General features: G+C 38.6%; 2 long non-coding RNA genes across 5 annotated transcripts in view; one reads left to right on the top strand and one right to left on the bottom strand.

The window, feature by feature from the left end:
- The window catches only part of LOC137477836 (uncharacterized), a 73,956-nt gene that overhangs the window by 39,145 nt on the left and 11,642 nt on the right, over positions 1 to 23,169 (bottom strand). For all 4 annotated transcript variants that reach the window (XR_011001206.1, XR_011001208.1, XR_011001207.1 and 1 more), the window contains exon 2: positions 22,438 to 22,549. This is a non-coding gene — a long non-coding RNA (uncharacterized lncRNA). The remainder of the gene's footprint in view (positions 1 to 22,437; positions 22,550 to 23,169) is intronic.
- LOC137477837 (uncharacterized) lies at positions 10,377 to 22,610 on the top strand. The gene is made up of 3 exons (XR_011001210.1): positions 10,377 to 11,269; positions 13,219 to 13,366; positions 22,459 to 22,610. It is a non-coding gene; the product is annotated as an uncharacterized lncRNA (long non-coding RNA).

Raw genomic sequence — 23,169 nt, 5'->3', positions numbered from 1 at the left:
TTTCCCTATATACATAACCCAAGACTTTTTTAGCCAACTACACCTATGAACTAGATAGAACTTGTGCAAAATCTTAATTTTTTTTGCTACCTGTTCAAGTAAATGGGGTAATATAATTTCAAGTGAGAGTATTAACTCTTCCTCTCAATGGCTCAAATTATAATACTCAAGTTTCTTCAATATGCCCTCTATTTTTAGAAAATAATGGAATCAGAATAAAAAGATTAAACTTTCCACAAATGGAGATCCAGATACAACACTGATTAAGTCAATCAAAATCCTTCAAGATTTTTTTAAACATTTCACTTTGATTTTTTAAAATCAATTCAAATTCCTAAATTAAAAGTCACTTGGACTAAAAATTTACTTTAAAAAAAATCCAGAGAATTATTTCCATAGTTTCAAGGCTTTTATTAAATTTTTTTTAACAAATACTGTGCTAAAAATCATCCTGAAAACAAAAACAAACCCCAAACCAAGCAAACCATCTCTGATTTATACTCTCATTTCTGGGGGAAAATGTTGAAATAATGCTGACTGCCTCTACTAACCTTTAAAGCTGTAATGGTTACTGGGCAGGATGAGAGTCCTCTCTCCTCAGGCTCTGTGACGTTTGCACAATTATGTACATGAAGGGAGATCAACTTGTCACTCTTCTTGAGCGATAAGTAAGTTTCAAGAGACGAGAATGCTCTGATGTTACATGTGATATGGCTGAGTGAATGAATGTAAAGTAGGAGGAGAAGAAACTGTTTTATCTAGTTTTTTCTTCCCTTCTGTTGTCTGTTTATGCTGTGACATTTTCTTGTTTTAGCTCTCTTCTGCTTCTTTGGAAATTAAATGAGATCCAGTATCTCAGAGACTACTGGCACTTATGGATTAGTGAGACTAACGTAAAAGCAATTAGTGAGGGGAAAAAAAAAGAAACTAGTTGCATGAATTTGATTTAATGCGATTTTTTTTAAATCCTGCAATAAAAAATTGCAGCAAAGGTGAGGTTTGATAAAACCACTCCTGACATACTCAAGTGAAGGTGCATGCAAAGCAAGTCTCTTGAATTACAGAAATCAGAAAAATTGATGAAGGAATTGTGGAGCTGCAATGACACTGCAAGAGCAGAAGCCTCATGTATTCAGCCTCACCAGCAATCTGCCAGCTGGCACCAACATTTTCTAAACATACCCAGGATACTCAGAACAAGATGTTAAAAGTAATGTATTGTACTTGGTTTCTACCAGGGAACCACAGACACATTCCACCTGGATGACAGAAGAGTTAAGTCTCGTGTGTTGTACATGGGAAGACTATATTTTGAAATCCATTCTGACAGCTATATTTAAGTTGTTGACTGCCTAAACTCAGCTTTTAATGGTTTGGACAAGAATGAGTCTATCTAAACCTCATAAAAAGGAATAGGGTATTTGTGCTGTGATGTCCCTTTGCCAGCACCTATTCATGTTTATTACACAGGTACACAGACTCTGAAAGTTGAGATGCTATCAGAGAAAATAACCACAAGGATAGCTATGTACTTTCCTATGCAAGTCATTAAAATAATCTCAAAGTCTAGCTCGTGACTTGCTTTCCAAAGAGCTCTATATAAGTCTGTGATTCGCTGTAGACTTTGATGAAAGAATTTTAGTCCAACTTCTACTCAGAATGCACTACTCCATATCTTACTCTGCATTGTTCAAGTTTAAAAGGTCATTTTGCTGTTTTATCTTAAGGGGTACAAAGAAGCAACATTTAAAAATGCACCAAAAGCACAAAACACTTCTATTCCTTTTATACAGAATTAGATAATCAAACCAAAGTCAGCAAATCATACCAAACTCTCGAAGCTGGTCAAAAACTCCTAACTGCTAAGGAAAATGCTGTGTAACTAATTAGAGTCAAAATTTTGCTATTCTGCATCCGATAAGGTAGGCAAAACAGTCCTGTTTGGGCAGCAGTTCTGATGACTGCATACCTGGGAAAGACAGAGATGCAGGGACAGCAAACTTCACAAGTCTCAGTCCTGTTGTTCCCTGGCAGAGCTGATGAAAGACAGCACAGAGTATTTGTGTGAGTATCCATGCAGTGGATCATCTAGGCAGTCTTGCTCACAGGCTTAGAAAGCATTAGTTTCCTACCATCCAGGCTTTCAGATTAGTATACAAAATACAGACAGAGGATGCATACAGACTGTCTAATTTTAAGCATCTGACTTAAATGCCATAAATCGTACTCTGAGGGCATCTTTCTCCAGCTGCATATGCAGAGAATTTGCCTGTCTGGGCTCAAATCTAGGATGTAAGTGGTGTGTGCATGCTCTCCTGAGTACCCCTAAAGAAAGACAAAGTCCCACCTAGAACTGTTAGCTGCTTGAATAGGCAAAGTCACATCTCTTCTTCCTTGAGACTCAGCTAGGACAATGGGTCACAGGCAGCACTGCCATGCCCAAGCATGGGGGAAGGGGGTTAGCAGTACTTCTTTCTCCTTAAAAGGACCAGCTCTGAGTGCTTTATATAGAGACCTTTAATGGCCCAGGTTTCTCTCTAACCCACGTACTTCACAAGCACACAGATACCCAGACAGCCCAGGTGAAACCCAGGCTGGCCTCATGTGGCTCCAACTAGAAGTGCTCTGAACGACATATGAAGTGAATGCCTGCAGCAGATGATGTGGATCACAGCCTGCAATGATTTTGTCACCTGTCAGAACCGTGCAAAACCTGCAAAGAGTGTAACTTCATCAACTCCAGCACATAAGTTTACAGGGAAGGTGGTTCAAGCACAGAGCACCCAGTATCTCATTGTTTCAGCTTTCTGTAGGCCTTGGCTGAGCAGAGGGCATAAAGAGCCAGTTCTATGATTTTTGTGAACAAATAGCCCTCTCAAGATTATCATTCCTATCTTCAGGCTGCACTGAAGGTACTGCCATTTAAAAATGGTCAAACTAGATTCACCTGTGAATAATACAAGGAGTAGTTTGAGTTTTATATTTACTGACATATTTCAAAGCAAGCACTAAGGACACTGTAAACATAACTCTTACCATCAAACTAATTCCATAACTTGTGGTTACAGAAAAAAATTAAAGTTCCTCATTTGAGACCAGATGCATTTTCAAGAGCTCTTCTACCTGATTTTGTGCCCACAGACTTCAGAGGTATTTGTTACATGTGGAGAATAGCATACATGTTCCAGTCACAGGGGAAAGAGTAACTGGGCTCGGAATTAACAGACACCAAGCAAAACTTGACTTTTCAGCTATGAAGGACATAAATATTTCTGAGATAGGAAACTAAGTGCTTGACTACAAGAACAAAGTGAGGCAAATGCAGACTCATTAGTAATCTAAGTTTGCATTAGACATGCCTAACTCCATGTACAATTAGAAAATTTTGAAAAACATATCCATTTTGATTTAAATTGGCCTATTTGAAAAGAAAGATGGTTTTGACCAACCTCTTTAAGCTTAAGATAGAAACCTCCAACATGACTGCTAAACCAGAAAGAGTAGACTTGAACAGCTAAGGAACTTTGCCTGACCAACAAAATTCAAAGAAGTAAGTGCTCAAATGAGGATTGCCAGGAGAAAAAAAAAAACTGGAAACACTTATTACTTTATCTTTTATTACACTGTGACAACTTTCTTTACTGAAGCAAACTGCTCTCTTTGCAAGCAGAAGTATCAGCTATGATGTCTTCTAGCCTAGCAATACTTCTGTGGGTGACAGACTTTTGTTTCTTACCCAGGAATGCATCCTAGTTCCACAGTGCTTCTAAGTGCAATTCATACTGGTCTCTGGGACGTTGAAAGTGCAGTGGAAGAATGAGAAAATTTGCAATATAAGACTGCAATGAGATTTTTTTTTTTTGAGGAAATAAGATTCAGGTCTAATATTTTAATACTGAATTAGTAGTCTTTAGACCTCTTAAAAAGATTTTGTTGGTTTGTGATTGACAGACACAGAGATCAAGTGGAACAACTTCATGTGCAGATGCAAAATGTTTCACATAAATTGCCACTTAGGCACAGGCAGGGCAATAAGCAGGTATTCCAAAGCAAAGTCTATATCCTTGCCTTTCAATAACTAAAATCCTACCTATTTAAGTATCTTAACATGAAGGAAGTAATTACATTTCTCAGGAGTTCCCCAAGTAAATGCTGTAAGAGTTTTGTTAGCAATTATTTTTGCAGTGCTACCATCGGAATTTCACAAACACAAGACACAACCAATCTATGTTGCACATTAGTTAAAACAAGCTGTAACATGTTCCAGTGCAATCTACACAGAAAAGACAAAAGGCTATGTCAAAACATTTCATCATTGTTCCCCCAAGTAACAATATAATTCTGTATGTCCCAGAGCATGTTTGTAACAATACATCTACACAGAGAGTTTAGCCCACGCTTAATCTCAAACTTTTCTTCACACACCCTGCATGAAAGCTTTAAGTCTTAATTCACAGAGCTCACTCTCTTGCCTGCTGGGAATACCGAACCAAAATTTAGCACTGGGGCTCTTTGGTGTTCCACATCACGGAAGGTGAATGCAAAAAGCAGCCAGACTTGAATCCCAAGCAGGAATTTCTGCTCATATTTGCTCATTTGAAAATCAGCTCTAAAAGCAAAACCTACCTAATTAACCATTCTTACTGTCCATCCTCTTCCTCTGTCTGACACTAACAGCTAACAAACTCCAGCCTTTTATTTCAGAAGTTCACTGGAGTCTAGTAGATTGCCTCCCTCTTTACATTCACTGACAGTTTCCTTTATTTCACTCAATTATTTCAAGTTGTCCAGAATGTCTTGCCAGACATCCATTTATTGCAAGAAAAGTAAAAGCAGAACTACACAGTGACACATAGCATGTTGTAGTAGAGAGAGTATATGGAGAATCTCACAATTAAATATGAGAAAGATCTAGGAAGAAGCAGAATTCGACAATTGCCTTTTTTGTCAAAGCATCATATTTGAGAAGACAGTGTCCCTGGCAATGGGAAATCTGTCCTTCCAGCCAAGAAGGAATTGTAACTTTCCTATCCTACCACTGAAGTTCTACTGTCACCTCCTCACACCCATGCTGCTCTCTGTAAAAACTAGGAATTATTTATGATGGAAAGGGCATTGTTGGAATATACCTCAGATCTACCCAGCAGTGCCTGGGCTAAGTAACTAACCTTGAGGATGGAGAATATAGGGAAGTCCATCCTGGAAAGGCCCAAGATCTCTCTCCTGTGACAACTCTGTGCTGCCTTGGTACATTCTGTTATCTGGAGACAGGGGTTGCAGGAGAACCCCTGAGGAAAAGAGTGCTGCTGTGGCTACATGCAACCTATTCTTCTATAACAGGGTATCCTCAGAGCCCCGAGGAAAGACAGTTTGTAGCTCTGCAGTTGCTTTCCCTGTCCAGCAGCACTGACTTTCTCCTTGCTCCCTACCCTTGGAGGAGGGACAATGTGTATGGATCATAGCTTTTGAAGGGGCCTCAGCCTTGCAGAAAGGTAAGAGAAAAGGCAGGTCTATGGTATCTGCTATCTTCCTCCAGTTTTCTTATACAAAAGAAAGAAACAGAACTAAAAGCTTCCCCCTCTATGATTTTGAGTACATAGGCGAGATAGTTGACGGGACTTTCTGAACATGAGCAAGAAGTAGTACCAGATACATGTAAACACATAGACCACAGTGGCCCTTTGGCCTCACTGTTTCCTGCAGGGCCACATGTATCACCTAGGCCAAAGGAAAATGTGTAACTATACACAAGTGTGTGATTATACCTGAAGCCAACACCCAGCTTGAGTTTGGAACAAGGACGGGGCTTCAGTCAGGAGACCCTCGTCTCTTGGTCTTACATGCACACTTTAAAGTAGTATTGGCTCTCAGCAGTCAAACACATACACATCGAAAATATCAGAACAGATCGGATGCTCACAAACTAATAGTAAGTTGAAAACCCTGCAGTTTTTCCAGATGGAAGCCTAGTATTGTGTAACAGCTTGAACTGCTTTTAGGGCAAAATATCTACTGTTTTATAGTCATTTCAGTTACAATGAAGGGTATTTTTCACTCTATTCTCTTTAACTGTCGCTATACAAAGTGCCACAGCTTGTCTTAAACCTGCTATTTACCGAAGTGAAAAGATTTCCCCATGTGAGGAAAATGCAGTATTATCTGTTCTAGATCAAAAAATAATGCTTGTGATTTTTATTTTTGCATGTGTAAATCTATATATTGTCTAGTATTGTTTCACCATTGTCTCATCATCAAGACTAATGTTAAATCAAACAATGAATAATTCATGAGGTGTAAATAAATGGCATTAGCCTCTCTAGCATTCACTCTGTAAATCACATCTTCTGGATAAATGCCCCTTTTTTGCCTTTTTTTTTTTTTTTATGTCTGAACACCAGAAATAATGACCTGGCTTGCAGCCTTGCTACATTAGCTCTTGTTAGGGTGATATTTTTAGATGAACATAGATCTCATCAACCAAGAGATGTCAGGCCTGCTATCATTCCTGTCAGCTTCCTAACTTCCAACAATTTCCATCTCCATCCCTAAACTCTGCCCTCACCCCTAGTAGCCATGGTACCTGGAGCTCAGATGATTTGTTGAGCTTGACTCATTATCTACTGAGTTGTAACAGCAGTTAGAAACTGAATGACATTCAATTAAAATGATATTAGCAGCTCAGGAGTGATTTTGTTTAATTTACTCCTACTCAGATGTAAAAACATTAGTGACTTTTTTAATTGGACCTCATAATGTCTAACTCCTACTCAAATGCAATGAAATTAAAGACTTTGGTGGCTAAATACCGCTTAATTTACTCCTACCCATCTATAATGACATTAAAGATGCTTTAGGGTAGATATTGTTTCCAATCATTTATATTCAAAAGAAATCCGAGCTTATAGGTACTATTATTGAGCATATAATAAAATCATACAAGAAATTTATCTATACGGTAGGGGATAGTTGGCTACAAGTAATATTAAAAAGTAATCATTCATTTTTAATGCAAGGATATTAAAAAGTAATGTTAAACACAAGAATTTGTGAAGTTTTCTGTTCTTCACAGCCTCTTCAAGGACATAAACCTTTTCTTTTTCAGTTCAGTGTGTGGTTTTAGATAGAACATTTCTATTACATCGCACGTGGTTTTCTTAAGCGGTATTTATATGATAAATCCAAGGCTGACTTGTGTCACTACTGAGACAGACAGCCAAGACACTGTTCAGTAATGAAGTTCCCTTTGCCCTGTAACTGTGTATTATAGTTTAATGTAGTCTCCTGAAGTTCAAACTAGAGAAACTTCTGAAGTTCAAACATTTATGAGGAGTATGTGGTTCTGTCACATTTACACTATTTCCCCTTAAAAAATTACTTGATCTTTACTGAGTTAATGCTGTTTGCATCTACTACAAGCACCTGCCCCCATGTTTTGTAACATCGATAAGGCTGAGCCATCAAATCCTTCCTGTCTCTTTTACTCACAGAAAAATTCCACCCATTTGGTCTCTGGCATATTCCCCTCTTCCCCTTCCCAGCCTTAAAAAGCAAAATTATTAAAAATGTCTTCCTTCACTTACATAAGTTTTCACTTATAGAAAGGAAAAGCATTTACAAAATTTCACTTATGCTTGTATTATGAAAACAAGCTGTGCAGATGGCAGATTGTCTCTTGAGATAGAAGAAAAATATTTCTGCTTTAATCTTGTGCTCTCATCTAGTGGCTATGGAGATGTTCAAATGGAAGATCCTGTTCCAGGTAAGCACCATAAACCACTGCCAAGGGAGAGAGAAGAGATTTCTCTTCTTCCATCTTGGCAATACACAGCCAGGAATCCTTGTCCTGCTGAGTGGTGGGTGGTTCAATGCTTGCCTTTTCAAGTGAGGGTACCTGATATCAGCTTCTTCCCAATTCAAATGGAACATGGTCCTTGAGCTTTAACAGCAAAGCCCTTCAGAAACCATGATTCATTTGCTGATTCTGAAGCAAGAGCCATTGCGTTACTTCTGTTTGCAAACTAGTTTAAAATAATGTATTAGTTTATAATAGTCACTTTATAATAATTGTAAGGCTTCACTGTAAAAATCCGTTTTAATCCAAAACATTTGCATGCAATTTTGTAATTCTTTCCACTCAAATCTGGAATTTGGACATGGGAGATTTAGAATAATTTTTCCCTGGGCATGGGTTTGCAAGGGGTTAGTTAAGCAATATGGGCTTGAAATACTAAGGAGTTTCAAGGTTATTTTGGAGTATTCATAGCAACGTTAGTATCTACATAAGCACTTAAACACCAGCAAATGCAGACTCTCTGTTTTGACCTGCAGTGGGTCATTTCCAGGTCACACAATAAAAGGGACTGTCCTGTTCCTCTGGAACTGGGAAGTGTATTCCCTTACACAGTTCCTCTGGATACTGCACCCTGCCATAGCATCATGCCACACTGTCTCCTGATCTATCTGCAGAGCTGCAAGGCAGAAACACTCCAGGAATTTATGCTCTATGAACTACAGCCCTTCAGAACATGAGCTGGAGACACGAGCCCCCTGTGAGGTCTTGGCCTCGGAGCATGACATACAGCAAGACCAGCATAGGTATTTTGCCAGAGTCTTCAATGCTTTATGCCCTATATGTTTACGGCACACACGTGCAAGGGCGGCACCACGAATCAGTAATTTGGCAAGAGCTGGGAGAAACTCTACAGGAACCCTCTGGTGCCCTCCCTCACCTCCCAGCCCAGAGACTGTCAAGTCCTCCCAATGAAACACAATTTTTGTGCCTTGGCCTGGCACAGGTGGGAGTATCTGGAGCTGGGTAGGGTCTGCAACTGTTCAGGGAGCAATGGTTACCCAGCTGAGTGTGCCACCATGTCCTGTGTTACAGCTGCATTTCTCTGCACCTGCACATCTATTTCAGTACCACAGCTACTCTTATTTTACCTTTTGTCCAAAAACCTGTCTGGATTGACATTGGATGCACAGTGTTAATGTTGTGGAGGGAAAAGGGGCACCCTAGGTACAAGAGAAGCTTTCAGAATAACAAGGTTATTACTATACATTTGGACACAGCTCAGCTATCAACAGATAGTTATAGCAATTTTATAATTTTAACATACTACTGCTTTTTAGCATATTTACTATAGATATGATTATTGCAATTTTCTCTATTAAAGTGGTCAAGAGGGACCACTGAGCAGTGATCTTTCTCCCCCTTCTTTATTCTGGCATTTCCTTCCCTAAAGCATTCTCCAATGGGTGCCAAACAAGTGTGAGGAAGCAACAATTATAGTATGGTGAGTAATCTGAATTTCAATGGATAATGTCTGCAATAGGAAACACTGTAACAACTGAGACTCAGGCTCAGACTGGCAGGGAATCTGAACTGCTTATTCAAAGAAACAAGCTGGGTTTAGACACTTCTTCAAGACACAGTATTTCCCTGTATGGGAAGTCTCACTAAGTGACCTGTCACGTATCGCCATGTCAGCGACAGCTTTCCTCATGTCCCTATAGGGGTGATCTCCTGCTATTCAGGGGTCTGTCAGGTTCCACAGGCTCTTCTCCGTAGGGCTCTGCCATGTGGCACCTCCTCCCCCCCAGAATCAGGCAGAGACAAACTTCTCTGTACTGCCATGGAGTTCTGTAGGCATGTTCCACAGCCTGTAGCTCAATTCTCTTCTATCTCTCCCCACAGAACACCAATAAAGCACTATAAAAAAGAAGGAGGATATAAAACAGTGATTAACTGACCAAATTGTGCCATTCCAGGATCAGTGATGTCTCAAACATACAAAAAAACACACAAGGACTTCTAATTGACTTCAATGTCGCAAATGTGAAAGGAATCATTAACAGAATACATTTCTAAATACCTTGCATGTATAGTGAAAACAACTCAATATCATCAATTCAGGTGTGAAATTACAAATTTCAAGATATATAGCCAAGTACAAATTTGTCTGCACAGGAAACATCTCAGGGTGCAGCACAGTAAAGCACAGACTCAGCTTTTTTTTGTATTTTTTTGTGTACTTCCCCCAAAGCCAGAAGCATTTTTGAAGTCAAGGACACTCTGACAGGATGAAGTTCTTCAATGGGTTGACACTTAGATACCTACACCGTGCAGAGGTGCTTTATATTAAGATATTTAATATCAAAAAGAACAAGAGAGATCATACATACTCATCAGGAGGGAAAAAAACCCCAAACAACAAACCATATCACTTTCTTTTTCTAAGATGGGCACCTAAGATGGTCAAATCCCAAATGTCAACTCATGTCCATCTAATTCCCCTACTCCAGTAGAATGGCCTACAAGCAGAGCACTTCCCATGGAAGTCAACCCTTACCAACCACGGGAAAGCAAAGTCCAGAGTGGGTTTAAGAACATCAACTCCCTGTTACCATCCTGCTGATTGGGCAATTCCATTTAACCTTGATGCTGTGACTGCCACGCATTTACAAGGCATCCTAATTCTCTTTATGGGTTCTTGACCCATTATATAGAGCACTTAACAAGCCTGTATCCTTTTCTACCTAACCTCCTAAAGCCACTATTTAACAGATGCACTAACAAGCCTCATATATTTTCCAGTTTTCTGGAAAAAAAAAAATCCCACTTTATTTACTGTCTCTAACATCTATTTCTGTCACCTCAGCTAAAAGAAATGTTTCTTTTGCAATTAGTCCAGAATTGTTTTGGGAAAGAGGAAGATACTGTCTAATTTCCATGGTGGAAATTTTAATAAACAGCACCCTCAAGAGGATTAGAACTCACTTCCTTTACTGTTTGGTTAAAAAAAAAAAAAAAAAAAAAAACCCAAAAAAATCCCACAGTTGCTAAGCTACCACTTTTTAATACAGCCAGAATAATTTCCAAGGGTTATTTAAGGTGTTTAACTATAGAGCAGATACTGTGCAGGAATGCAGGTATACACTAATATCCTCTCATCACCCGTGCTTCTGTGGTGGCCCCTGAGGCATCTGCGTGGTTTAGTGTGAAACTGAGGCTCACCAAGATCAAACAGGCAATCAGTCCCCATTATGAGGTGATCCTTTAAGGAGGTGACTTTGGAAAGGGATGAGGAGACAGGCTGCTTCAGGGCTCCCTGTTGCTCTGCACATTTGGCAAAGTCGTTGTGAGAAAAGCTATGTAAAAATGTAAAGAGAGTTCCCATGTTTTGATCTGAGGGTGAGGAGTCCCACGGCCATTCTGTTTGTGGGCTGAAGGCATGAGAGCACACCTGGATTATTTCCTTACACTACACTGGTTTGAGACCAGGCACACATTGTGGACATTTGGGAAGGAAGCATAAAAACTATACCTCACTTTGGATAATGGGAGGGCTGCCTGGAAAGGCACATTGCTAGTGCCCTTCTTCCTCAGGACAGACAGGAGGTCACTAGCTGGGGGCAGCTGCCAGGAAGATTACAGCCCCCAGCTGATTGACCCCTGTAACGCTCATCCTAAGCCAAGTCATCTTCAGAATCTTGAAGGACAGCAACCTTCTGTGGAATGTCTGGATCTAGTAGTGAAGAGATCTTAAAAATCATGTCTCAGAACAGAAATTGAATGTACTGAGGACAATCACAATTTGCATAGCATCAGAAAAGTCACTCTAGTGCTTCATTCTGCCTTATGATGGATGGTATATATTTTCTTTGCAGAAGTAACACCATCCAGATGTCTCTTCCTCTTCCACTCATTCTTTCCACTGAACACATATCAACACCACTAAAACTGATTTGCTGGCATTTTTGTTCTAAATTCACTGAAAAGGAAGACTTCCAAGAATACCAGAACACTCAATATTAAATACAGCTGTAATTTACAGAGTGAATAAATTTGATTCCCCTTAGGATATTTCTCTCCAATGTGTTTGCCAATGCTCAGGTACCAGAAATTAGATCCTTGTCTGTAGGTTTTAAAAAAATCTTGCAACAATAAAACAAAACCTTAAGAATGAAAAAACAATTAGATAATTCAGAATACTTATTTTGCACTTAATTTAGTAGACCAACTTTCCAGAGGTATGTGTTGGGTTCTCACTCTGCTGCAAACGTATTGGCAAATGCTGTTATTTTTCCTTTTTGTTTTAATAGTTAACATTTTCTATGTGCTTATCAATTTTTAGGAGAATACTTATGCATTAAAAAAAATCCTTACTTTTTAAAAACTCACTGATCTAAGGAAGCCTAAGCAAGGATAGCCTTCTGACAAGCAGCCAGATTCACGCCTAATGCTGTTTTCAAAGAGCGTAAATTCCTAGAGATGGAGTTCCCAGCCAGATACAGATGTAACTAGGAGAGAGCACATTTAATCCATATGCCAAACAGAAGCTGCTTTTTCAATTCAGAAGTGTTTTTGCAGTTGCACTTTGGTATGAAGAACTATTTTAAAATCACTTTCAAAAGGCATTTTTACTATTTTTTTATCTAGACGTTTTTTCTAAAGCCAGACATGAGATGATAAGTATATGCTGAAGAAAACTTGGGCAGAAATAACACACATCTGATCATTATTCTCTGGAACAACAATAAACAGCTACTTATCTGTGATTATCCTATTTGGCTGTAGTATTAACGTAGACATAAAAACTTCCAAGCTCCACAAATTATCTGTTATACAGACATGAATGGTCGTGGTCCCAGTATTCTGAGATAATTCATTTTCTCCTCTTTTCACAAATTTCACTGCCTTTGTTAGCATGTCTGGCCAATTTTCTGACATGAAAGCCTTACTCAAACATACTGATTGTTTACTTACCATGTACAGCAATTCTGGTTAATTATTTTAAAATCCATATATATACACATCTCTATATATAGGGCCCACATGAATAATGCAGGCTAACATATAGAAATTAACTCTATCTTCTAATTGCTTTACTAATTCGATTTGATATAAGGTGGGGAGGGAATTTTTGCATAGCTATTAATTAAGATTTCTTTTTCACCCTCCCTGTGTAGTATAATATACTGGGGTAGAAATAGCTTAACCTACATTCCACACTCAACTATATTCCTTTTTATGCTGTAGTTACAAAGGTGTTCATGAATCAGCTGAAAATCTCAGTTTGTAGTTGGATGACACTTTTCTACAACTAACAACAATCCTCAGTTACAAATGCCAAACAGGAAGAGCACATCTGTGAAAAACAAGCCTCTTAAACTGAACGAATGAGTAACAATGATGTGTGGGTTGTGCTTTCTATGCAGCAAACTCTGGGAAGACCTTTCTGTGAAGAGCTATCTGAGAACAATTGGAGACACTTTGGTGTTCCTACTCGCCTCCCACAGCCCTTTGTATCAGCAGCTCAGCAGAGGGAGTCTGACAGCAAGATTCTTTTGTCATTTGAAATCTCAGGTACTGTAACTCAGCTCAGTGCTGCACAAACGAATCTCTACTGAGTGGCTGTGTGTTTCTACAGAAGAGAGAAATTTCTCAATGGCTGGCTCCCAGTGTGCAGCATGAGTTGTTATCTACCAGGTATCCCAACTAAATCATCACTCTCTGCTAAGAAACCTTCCATCACCTTGGTCTCCCTGATTTACAGAGAGCAGCACCCTCATTTCCACATAAACAAACAAAAGCTCTACAGCACCTACCTAAAACCCTACCTATTCTGTGCACAAGGACCTACGACGCATGCAGTTCCTTCCAGTTAGTTGCAAGGCTGAGGAGAACCTGTGCTTAAAGCACCACTAGATTCTCCAATACTATGCTGAAAAGGTGTAAGTCCACAGAAATGGAAATTCCAAACTCAGAATTCAACTTCATGTTCAAATCTTAGTGTAAGATTTCCCCATCATTCTCGTAAGCCCACCAGAGAGACACTGGATATGAATATAAAAATACAGAAGCATGAAGACAAGCAAATGATTCTGAACTTCCAAGATGCAGTCAGCTGCAAACAATCCCCCCTCCCTTTTTTGCACCCATAATATAAAGGAGTAACTAAAAGTATTTGCAATACTTCAGCCATCGTATCAGAGACAGCTGCAGAAAGACAGGGCAAGGACATTAGCACTGGCAAACTCACATTGCTCTTTCTCCTCAAGTCCCACATCAATATTTACATAATTCAGCAACATAAACTCAAGGAACTGTCAGAGTTCATTCCTGAAAAAAAAACTCCTCTAACTGCTAGAGGCAGACCTCCCTAGGCCAGAAGAGCAGATTGAAGTCATGCAAATCTTACATCAAGAACAGGGCTACACATTTTAGATAGATGTAACAAACACTTTAATTTTGCAGAAGGTTCTCTCCCATCTCAGCAGAAGGCAAGTCCTCAAACACTTCAATGACATGAGAAACAGGCTCTGATCTGCTCACTTTCCTTCTTGCCAAAGCAGACTACAATTTTCCAAATATGTAAGACCATTTTTTCCCCAACCACATAAAATCCCAGTCACTGGAATCAGAGTCTGACAACAGTTAATTTATTTGGACTCCTTCTACCTCATCAACATGCTAGAGCTTCAGGCTGTAGCATAATCTCAGCATTTTTCTCTCCTGAAAAACAGATGCCACTAGGAGGAAATAACTTTGTGCACTGCAGCAATTGTCACATTCCCAAAGACAACTTCTTCTCATGCCTTTCATCAAAAAGAATTATCAAAATAGAATCTTTTTACAGACTCTTAGGAGTTCCCATCCATGGCTTTCGATACCTACACTTAACACCATTTGCCCAGCTATAACTAAAGATGAAAAGAAGAAACACTGTTTAAAATCACCAAATCTCTGATGGGTTTTCTCTTCCATGAAATCTGTGAATGTGTAGGAAAAAAGCCTGCTTTGCTGAAAAGATTGGGAATGCATGTTATATTCAATGTGCTGTTTCAGTGATGAACTGCAGCGTCTAAAAGTCAACCACAGGTCTCTGGGGTACAACCCCCTGTTCTGTTACTGCTACCTGTACAAGGGACACTTGTATCCTGTATTTCTGATTTTCCCACCTAAAAAGAGTGAACAAATAACTGCTTAACATAGATGTTTCAACATCCATTGCCTTAGCATTTGCAAGCCTTGACAGGCCCTAGGCTAGAGAGCACTCAACAAAAGCTGAAAGTAATATTAGTTTAGATCATATTTTCCGTATTTTTTTCCTACTGTTCTTAATTTTGAAGGACAACTGCAATTGCACTTCATCCATTTAGGCTGATCCTAAAGTCATTATTTGTTATGATGCTGTTCCTGCCTTCAACTACAAAGAAAATGACTATCCCTACCCCCTCACAAGCAGGATTAACAGCCACAGAAAATGAGTTATGGTTACTCTGGCTGACAGGCGCTCAGAAACAAATTCCTTTTCAAAAGTCCACCTAAGCCCAAGAAAGAATTCTGCACCCTGTGTCTTCCTAATTCTTCTTCACAGGTACATAATGAAAGTATACAATGCATTTTTCTTCATCACCAGTCTGCACAGTCAAGATTTAAGATGAGACCTATTGGTGCCAAAGGCTGCATGTGAACTAGGTGGTGTAAAATAAGTAATGCAACACAATACAGAGTCTGTACACTCATATCAATTTTTTTTTATAAAGCATGTATTAAGAATATTGCCAGCACAGGTGGATCATTTTATATTTAGATGGAATAACAATTATTTTACTTATGTCTCTGTGAATCTCCAAGCAAGCAGGCTCTGTATAGCATCCAGTCAGACTGTTTACAAATACTAAATTGGTAGTAATCAGCTACAACTTTTCCTTCAATTCATAGGTTCACATTTCTTAGCAGAACAGGTACCAGATGCAGCTACATAGGTCTATTTTGGCTGAATTTAGTTTAGAAGAGCCATAGATTCTGGCCTGACTTTTTTTAATGCCCATTATCAGTAGATTGATGGGCACTCATCTGCCTTGCTCAGAACTAAGCTGTTACCCAAGTACCCAAACACTGCTATCAGCTTTTGCCCACTATACACTACTGAAGAAAACATCCTTAAATCAGCTGAAGACAAGACATTGTGGGATAAAAATATAAACTGGATGCCAATGTACTGCATGGTGATTATACAGATCAACACCACACAAGAGAGATCACCAAGCAGACTTCAAAAGAGGCAATATTTCAATTTAGAGATCAGCATAAAGCTTCTAACCGAACATACTTCAAAATCACTGGCCATGTTAAAAGATGAATGGCAACACTGTTGTGAAACTATTCTGAAGAGATCTGTTCTCTGAAGTTGTTTTAATGTAAATATGTACTTAGCTACCTGTAGCTGCAGTGAAAAAAATGATTGTGCTCTCTATGATTCACAGTAATCAATATATGAAAACTAAATAAATTGAATTCTCACCAAAAGTGAGAGAAGATGTGAGACAAATATCAGATGTATAACAGCTGCAGCTTTTCAACAGGTACCTCCAGGACACCCTGCAAGCATGCTCCGTGATGTATACAATGAGGGGCACGTACATTGCGAGCCATTGGGAGCATTCAGCATTGTTACCAATGAAGCCTGTGTGCGCTGATCTGTTCTGTGTTCAGCCCTGAGTGCAAGAACACACATGACTCAAGAGCCATGGATGCACTCCTGCCATGACAAACAGCCCTGTTAAGATCCATTGCACAACAAAGAACCTCCTACATGGATCCAGGCTGTAGGATTATTGCTTTAACTGTTCCTTTTCACAAATAGCAAGAAAACAATGACAAATTTCTCAAAATTTACCTGGAGAACATGTCATAATCCTGCTTCATGAGTTGAAGCCTTAGGATTTCAACTTTGGTTTGGATTTTGGTTTTTTTTTATCTAGAAAGTCTTCATATGTTTAACAAAATACTTACAAGTATGAACTCAGGTGTTACTGTTATCAATATCTCCTCTATCAAACTGGAGTAGACGCTTTGCTAGATTAGATCATATATAACTTTGCATATTAAAAAAGTAGATGGAAATACCAACTTACATTTATTTCAATAAGATTGTGTAATTTGAAGTTTATAGAGCCATGCATAAAGCATTTGTTATTCCACCTTTAACAAAATTGATCCATTAACTCTGACCATATTTTTAGTACATAGTTTGCTACAAAAGCATTAAGACACATTATGAATCATTCTGGCATTATGAGAGTTAATAGAATACTATATATTTTTCAGGATTATTAATATTTAGTGTCATTCAGTAAATTAAAAAATCAAGTTTAACTAAGGTTAAAAATATCTGATGATACAGTACATAGATGATTGTAAATGTATATTAATGAAGCTTTACACAATTGACTGGGTATCTTTTCGTTAATCACTCACAAACCCATGCCAAACATATATCAAAGACTTCAGCTCCTTTTTCATCCAATCTTCCGACATTTCATTATTATGGTTACCTGATTAATGGATGCAATAATATATGTGGCATGATATGATATGTTCACATTAAATTTTAATCAAATATTACTAAATTCAGAAAACATTAAGTAAATCATGACTGATGAGGCAATATTGCTGTACTGTCGTATTGATGGTTAGAGAAACTCACTATGGAGTTACAGATTAAGGAGGAGAAGTAAATCTTATGAGGAAATAGAAGTATCTCAAGTTTAACTAGTTGGTTCTTTTAAAATTGCCTTCCAGCCAAAGGCTGAATATTAGATCCATCAAAAGTATTCCGGTGTCTGTAACTGATATGAATGCTTTGGGTTTTTATACTGCAAGTCGTCTCATTCTTTAAAATGCATGGATTAACATATACTCTGCACAAGGGCCTTTACCAAAAGATGATGGGAAAAGAAACATTATTCCCCACTACAGTTGGGAAAAATTAGCCCAGTTTTTTTAAAACCTTGCTCTGATTTGAGCAGGTGGGTGTCAGGCACATGGAATGCACTTGGTCTGTTCATTTTTACCTAAAATACACTTTTGTGGCTTTGCAGGAAGTGTGCAGAGAGACAAACAGGGGTTCATGTTCACAGCCTAGATCTACAAATGTAAGATGGTTTCACTCTGGAACACCAGAGAATGTGCCTCTACTGCTGCAGACAGAAGCTTTCTTTTCAGCTTTACACCGGTAGTTAACATGTTCATATGAAAATCTGGTAGTTGTATTTGGCCATAATTCTATATGGCACTTTTAACTGACAGACAGGAAATAAAACACTGAACTGCCTTTTCATTGCTGTGTTTGAAGCTGAGAGAGACCTAATTGTATTCATCCAAGTAGATACATTTCCCATTCTAGTAAAATTTCAGATGGGATCTGCTTATGTTGTCCTATGTCTGCCGTGAACATCCATGTTCCCACTCCCTTAACTGAAAATTCAAGTTATCATTTTGAGCATTACTCTTTATAACAAACAAGTTATTTACCCAGAGGAAAACTCCACCTCATGAGAGCCAGATGACCCTTTGGAAGCTAAATGATGAATTTTAAAAACCAGTACTGGAAGGAGTACTAGCTAAAAGACTGCAACAAAACATTTCAAGTATTAAAAATATTAACCTGTCCTGAAAAAACTTATTCCAAAGAATTTAGAGCTCCTAAAAATAGATAGTCTGAGGTGCTAATTCAAAACTTTCAGTGAATTAATCTATGACTATTCTTGTGTAGAATTTCAGTCCCATAGCACAGACTAAACAGGTCTCTTCTTTCATTTGTTTGTACCTTATACATAAAAATAAAAGGGAGACAGTCTTGTCATATTACCATCTTTTTGGTAGATTCTTATGCCAAGATATCAGATGCTACTGGATCTAATTTTGGTTATGTGAAGTAGCATACAAGTCCTGCTTAACTGAATAATTAATTGTATTCACAAATGAATGCATTGCATAGTACTTGCCACAAGACCTTTCCAAAATGCTGTTGGCTTCTTCATGTCCTGGTTTCACTTTCGATCCCATTTTCTTGTTTTGAAAGATTATGAGGGGTGTAAGATTGCCTTGTATTATGTTTACCAGCATGGGAAATCTCAGTGCTACTGCACTGCAAATACTACTCAATTCTGCAGCTATACTCTGAATAGTAAGAGCAATACATATTTAGCATGCTTAGCTGGATTTTTTTTTTTGATAACTTGCTTTTTTGCTAGAAGTCATTCCATATAAAGGATTTCAAAGACAAGCATACAGATTATAAAGGCAGAAAAAGAAATTAAAAGGTTTAAATGGATACAATGAAAATAAGGACCAACTGGGAAGAAGCACGCAGTACTGATGTATCTTGGTAGCTCAGCTGAGCTACTGGTTTATTACTGGTTAGATGTATGGCACAAAAATTTCAGTTAAACATTTTCTTGCTATAAAAGTGGGTCTGGAATTTTTTAAGTGTAACTAGTTCATAAAATCTAATGTGACCAGTTATGAGAATAATTAAAGCAATTCACTAAGTTATCTTCCTCCTTACCCAGATAAGTTTTGTACAGTTACAAGATTAAAAAGCACAAAATTCCTGTGAGTGTAAGGCTTAATAAAAATGGAAGAATACATCCAAACCCACAGCTCTTACCTCAGGCAAACTCCCACTGGTGTTGGCACCTCATGCGATACAGAGAAGAGTGCAGACACTTCAAACAAAATTGCCTGGAAAGGTTTGATTCACTCTCACTTGATTAATTGAGTGAGTATATATAAGTCAGTCTTGCAGTTCTTGCTTTTCTCAGGAATGGAAACATACCAAAAAAAAAAAGGTAACTCAAGGTTCTCAGTAAATTTTAGATTAGAGTATGATGTTATGGCTCAGGCCTTCAAAATTCTGCAGGCTTCCACTAGAATGTTAACAAGATCCAGCATTTAATGACCCAATATACCTTTGTAGTCTACAGGGCTGTGTCAAATACCAGACCTTTTGTCAAAAAGTCAACTTCAAATGAGCCTATTTCTTTGCATTACAGTCTCAGAGAGGAAAAACAAAAGAACCCAGAAAATTTTGGCTGAGCACTCTGGATATGTGATGTTCATTGTATGTTGAAAATGTGTGGATTTCTAAGGGCAAGGAAAGCAATAATATACTGTCCAGAGAAACACAGCTGTGGAGCGAGGACAAGAGAGCCAGTTTAGAGAAAGAGATACAGAATCAGTGCTAGTGATGCAAGAATAGAACCTGCATATCCTTTAGCAAAGTAAAGCTGCTAAACAAACCTACTTTTGTCCAAGTTTTTAAATCCCAAAAACCAAAGCTGAAAGGGTCTTTTACGTTTGTGGATAGGGCCAGCTGAGAGAAGCATTATTTAGCTGCCTGTGCAGTGTTTAGGAAGGCAGTAACAGAAGCACGGATGCAGCACAGGCTGTTTCAAAGATGAGCATGAGTGGAGCAGCAGGTCTGAGTTGAGGAAATAGAGGCAGGTCTGTGGGTTGTAGGTGAGAGGGGATTTGTGGCAAGAGTGGGAAAGTGATGAAAGGGAGGGTGGTGGCTTTACAACAGTGCTGTGTGAGAGAAAATGTATTAAGAAATATTAGGAAGAGAGTTGGGGCAATGAGCATACGGGAAAAACATGGAAATCCTCACATTTTGACTTCTCATCACTTTCAGATGAGAAGTTCTTTTTGACCCTATTTCTTATGCCAAAAATATATCAGCCCTACTCAATATAAAAGAAAAAGTCAGTATATCAATTGCTCATCACTATGCTCTCACAAAATACTGAAAACAGGAAGGCTGCTGCTCAGCTTAATACTGAGGGCTTATGAACACAAAGACAGTTTTCCTGGTGTCTTGCACCTGGACAAAGAAATGCAACGGAATACTACTTAACCTTTCACCATTCCCACCAACTCCTTTAACTAAATTAGTTGTTCTGAGCAAAGAAATCACACTATAAATATAATTAGTTACTTGGAACCTGATCTAACGCCTAATGAAATCAGCATAAGGCTTACAGAGAGAATGAGCTATAAAGAAAATATTAGTTTGATTGCTGTGGGCAAAACTACTTTCAGATCTAAGCAGAGGATTTAACTATTTTATTCTGCAAGCAATGAGAAAATATCTTCTAGATTCTAAAACTGAAATAAGAGATCTAATTAATTCTAGAACACCACAGCCATATACATTACTTCTTAGTATGCATGAATCCAATAGTTTATTTTTTAAACAGGAATATTTAAGAGGCATTTAAGTGGTTGTGGATCCTCATTTCAGTAAACACATGTGAAGGCATTCGTTGTGCTTAAATATAATAAATACAGCTAAAATCATGCATCTGGGTCAATCCTCTGCATGTAATCAGGATTATGAAAATTTAGTTTCTTATCTTTCTCAATAAATGGTCTATGTACAGATGACTGGAAATTTATTCAGACATGGTCTTGCTATGTTCTTGTTTTTTAACTCACCAGTTTTTTCCTCCCTACAAATTTGACTGATTTCAAATTCTGTCAGTTGCTCTGGTAGCTAAGAAAAGTGCCAAACTCTGGTCGCTGATTTCTAAGCTGTGCTCAAGTTCTTTCAGAGACAAAATTTTCATGCCAAGGCACTGTAATTGCAAGTTTTCAGCACATTTTAATGACTCACTCTTTTGGTTCTTACTGCTGACCACATGTCATTATAAAGGAAAAGGTCACTGAAGACCTTGAGAAGGCAAAATCCAAATAGACACAAAAGGGGTAAAGGCGACTGGAAAAGGTTTTGATTTAGTTTACACCTTCTCCAAGATTTCACTGTCCTGAACCTCCCAGTCCTCTGACTGAGGTTCCTTCAGCCCCGGTTGTCAAAGCCCTCCTTCAGCCACTGCCTTGCCCACAGCTCCTCTCAGGCATTGCCCAGAGGCAACCCAAAGAGACACAGCACATCCAGGGGGAAATCCTAAAATCTGGTTATTCTGCAAAATCTGACAAATGGAAGGAGGCCCATCAGTTTGATGGCTCTGTACATGTGTGGTGGGAAAAAAAATTGTCAGAGGCATAGGGGAATCCCTTTTGTTTCAAAAGTGCTTCTTCAAAGAAACAGACATCCCTATCTCTCTTTGAGGAAGGCACTGTGTGGGAGGCTCTGTGGGCCCTCCTACAATGCCATGACTGAGAAGCCTGTCTTTAACTGGAGCTTCACTGAAAATGCACAGTCCAGATAAAATGCAAAGACACAAAGAGTAAATAAAGAAGTAGTCAATGCTAAGAAAAGTGTGGGCCGAGGAATTCTGCCTCCTAAGGAGGTGACAGTCAAATGAAGCTAGCTCATCATGTGTGTCAAAAGCAGCATCAGACAGGTAAATAGCAATTCTACACTTCCCTCCTACTCTAAAATTCCACCCTTAAAACAAAGGGTATTTTAGGAAGCTTCCTGCTGACAGGCACATCCTGCCCAGGATTACATTTTAATAGTTCTTCTTTTGCACAAACATTTAATTTATACTTATAGTCAACATGCTATTCCCATGCAGTCCCTCGGGAGGAGCAAAACATGCAAAACACAGAAAGGGTGGTAATGAAAAGGAACAATCAATCTGCATTCATTGATAAATTTGCAGATAATGTAGTAGACTACTTACTATGGTTCTGTTTTTTTCCAGAGGGCAACTTTTTATCTTTTGGATCAACTCTGTAGACTGACAGAAAACAGTCGCCATTTTCAGTCCAGTGCCGCTGAGGCTGGCACATCATCTGAAATGAATATGTGACATTGAGCACTCCACGACCATGGTATTTTGGACAAAAATCCACAAAATGCCCCAAGACTATTTTCTAAGGAAAGAAAAACTTCCATATGAATTTAGATTTTTTGAAGTAGCAATAACATCATTATATCACATTAAAGCCAATTTCACAAAGATGAGGTTACAGGTTTTACTTGCTTTCTGCAGCCACTTCAGGACATTACAACATGATGCTTCTTGAAGGACCAGGGGACAATTAGATTTTCATTATGCTAAAGCCAAAAAGTACTACCTATCCACACACTGGCTTGACTCAGCAACACAGCCCTTAACAGCTTTATTCTGTTGATACAATATCCCTTAGTCCTCTAGATCCCATTCCACAAGTGGTAAATTGGCCCAGCATCTTACTCCTTTTCCCATGGAAGATAATGTGTCTTGAAATGAATGTTGACTGTCTCTTAAAACCCAAGAAATTAAATTGTCTTTCCTCAGCCAGCAGCAGGAGTAATGGAAAACATTTCTCAGAACTAGTTTGTTTAATTTCTACAAAAGCGTTTGACCTAATGATCTGTTTTAGCAAATTGGTATGACTTACTGATAAGCATACAGCAAAAACCAGCTGTG

The sequence above is a fragment of the Anomalospiza imberbis genome, chromosome 8, assembly GCF_031753505.1.
Source record: "Anomalospiza imberbis isolate Cuckoo-Finch-1a 21T00152 chromosome 8, ASM3175350v1, whole genome shotgun sequence".
NCBI lineage: Eukaryota > Metazoa > Chordata > Aves > Passeriformes > Viduidae > Anomalospiza > Anomalospiza imberbis.
The sequence above is the reverse complement of the archived record's forward strand: the minus strand, read 5'-3'. Positions and strand labels throughout refer to the sequence as shown.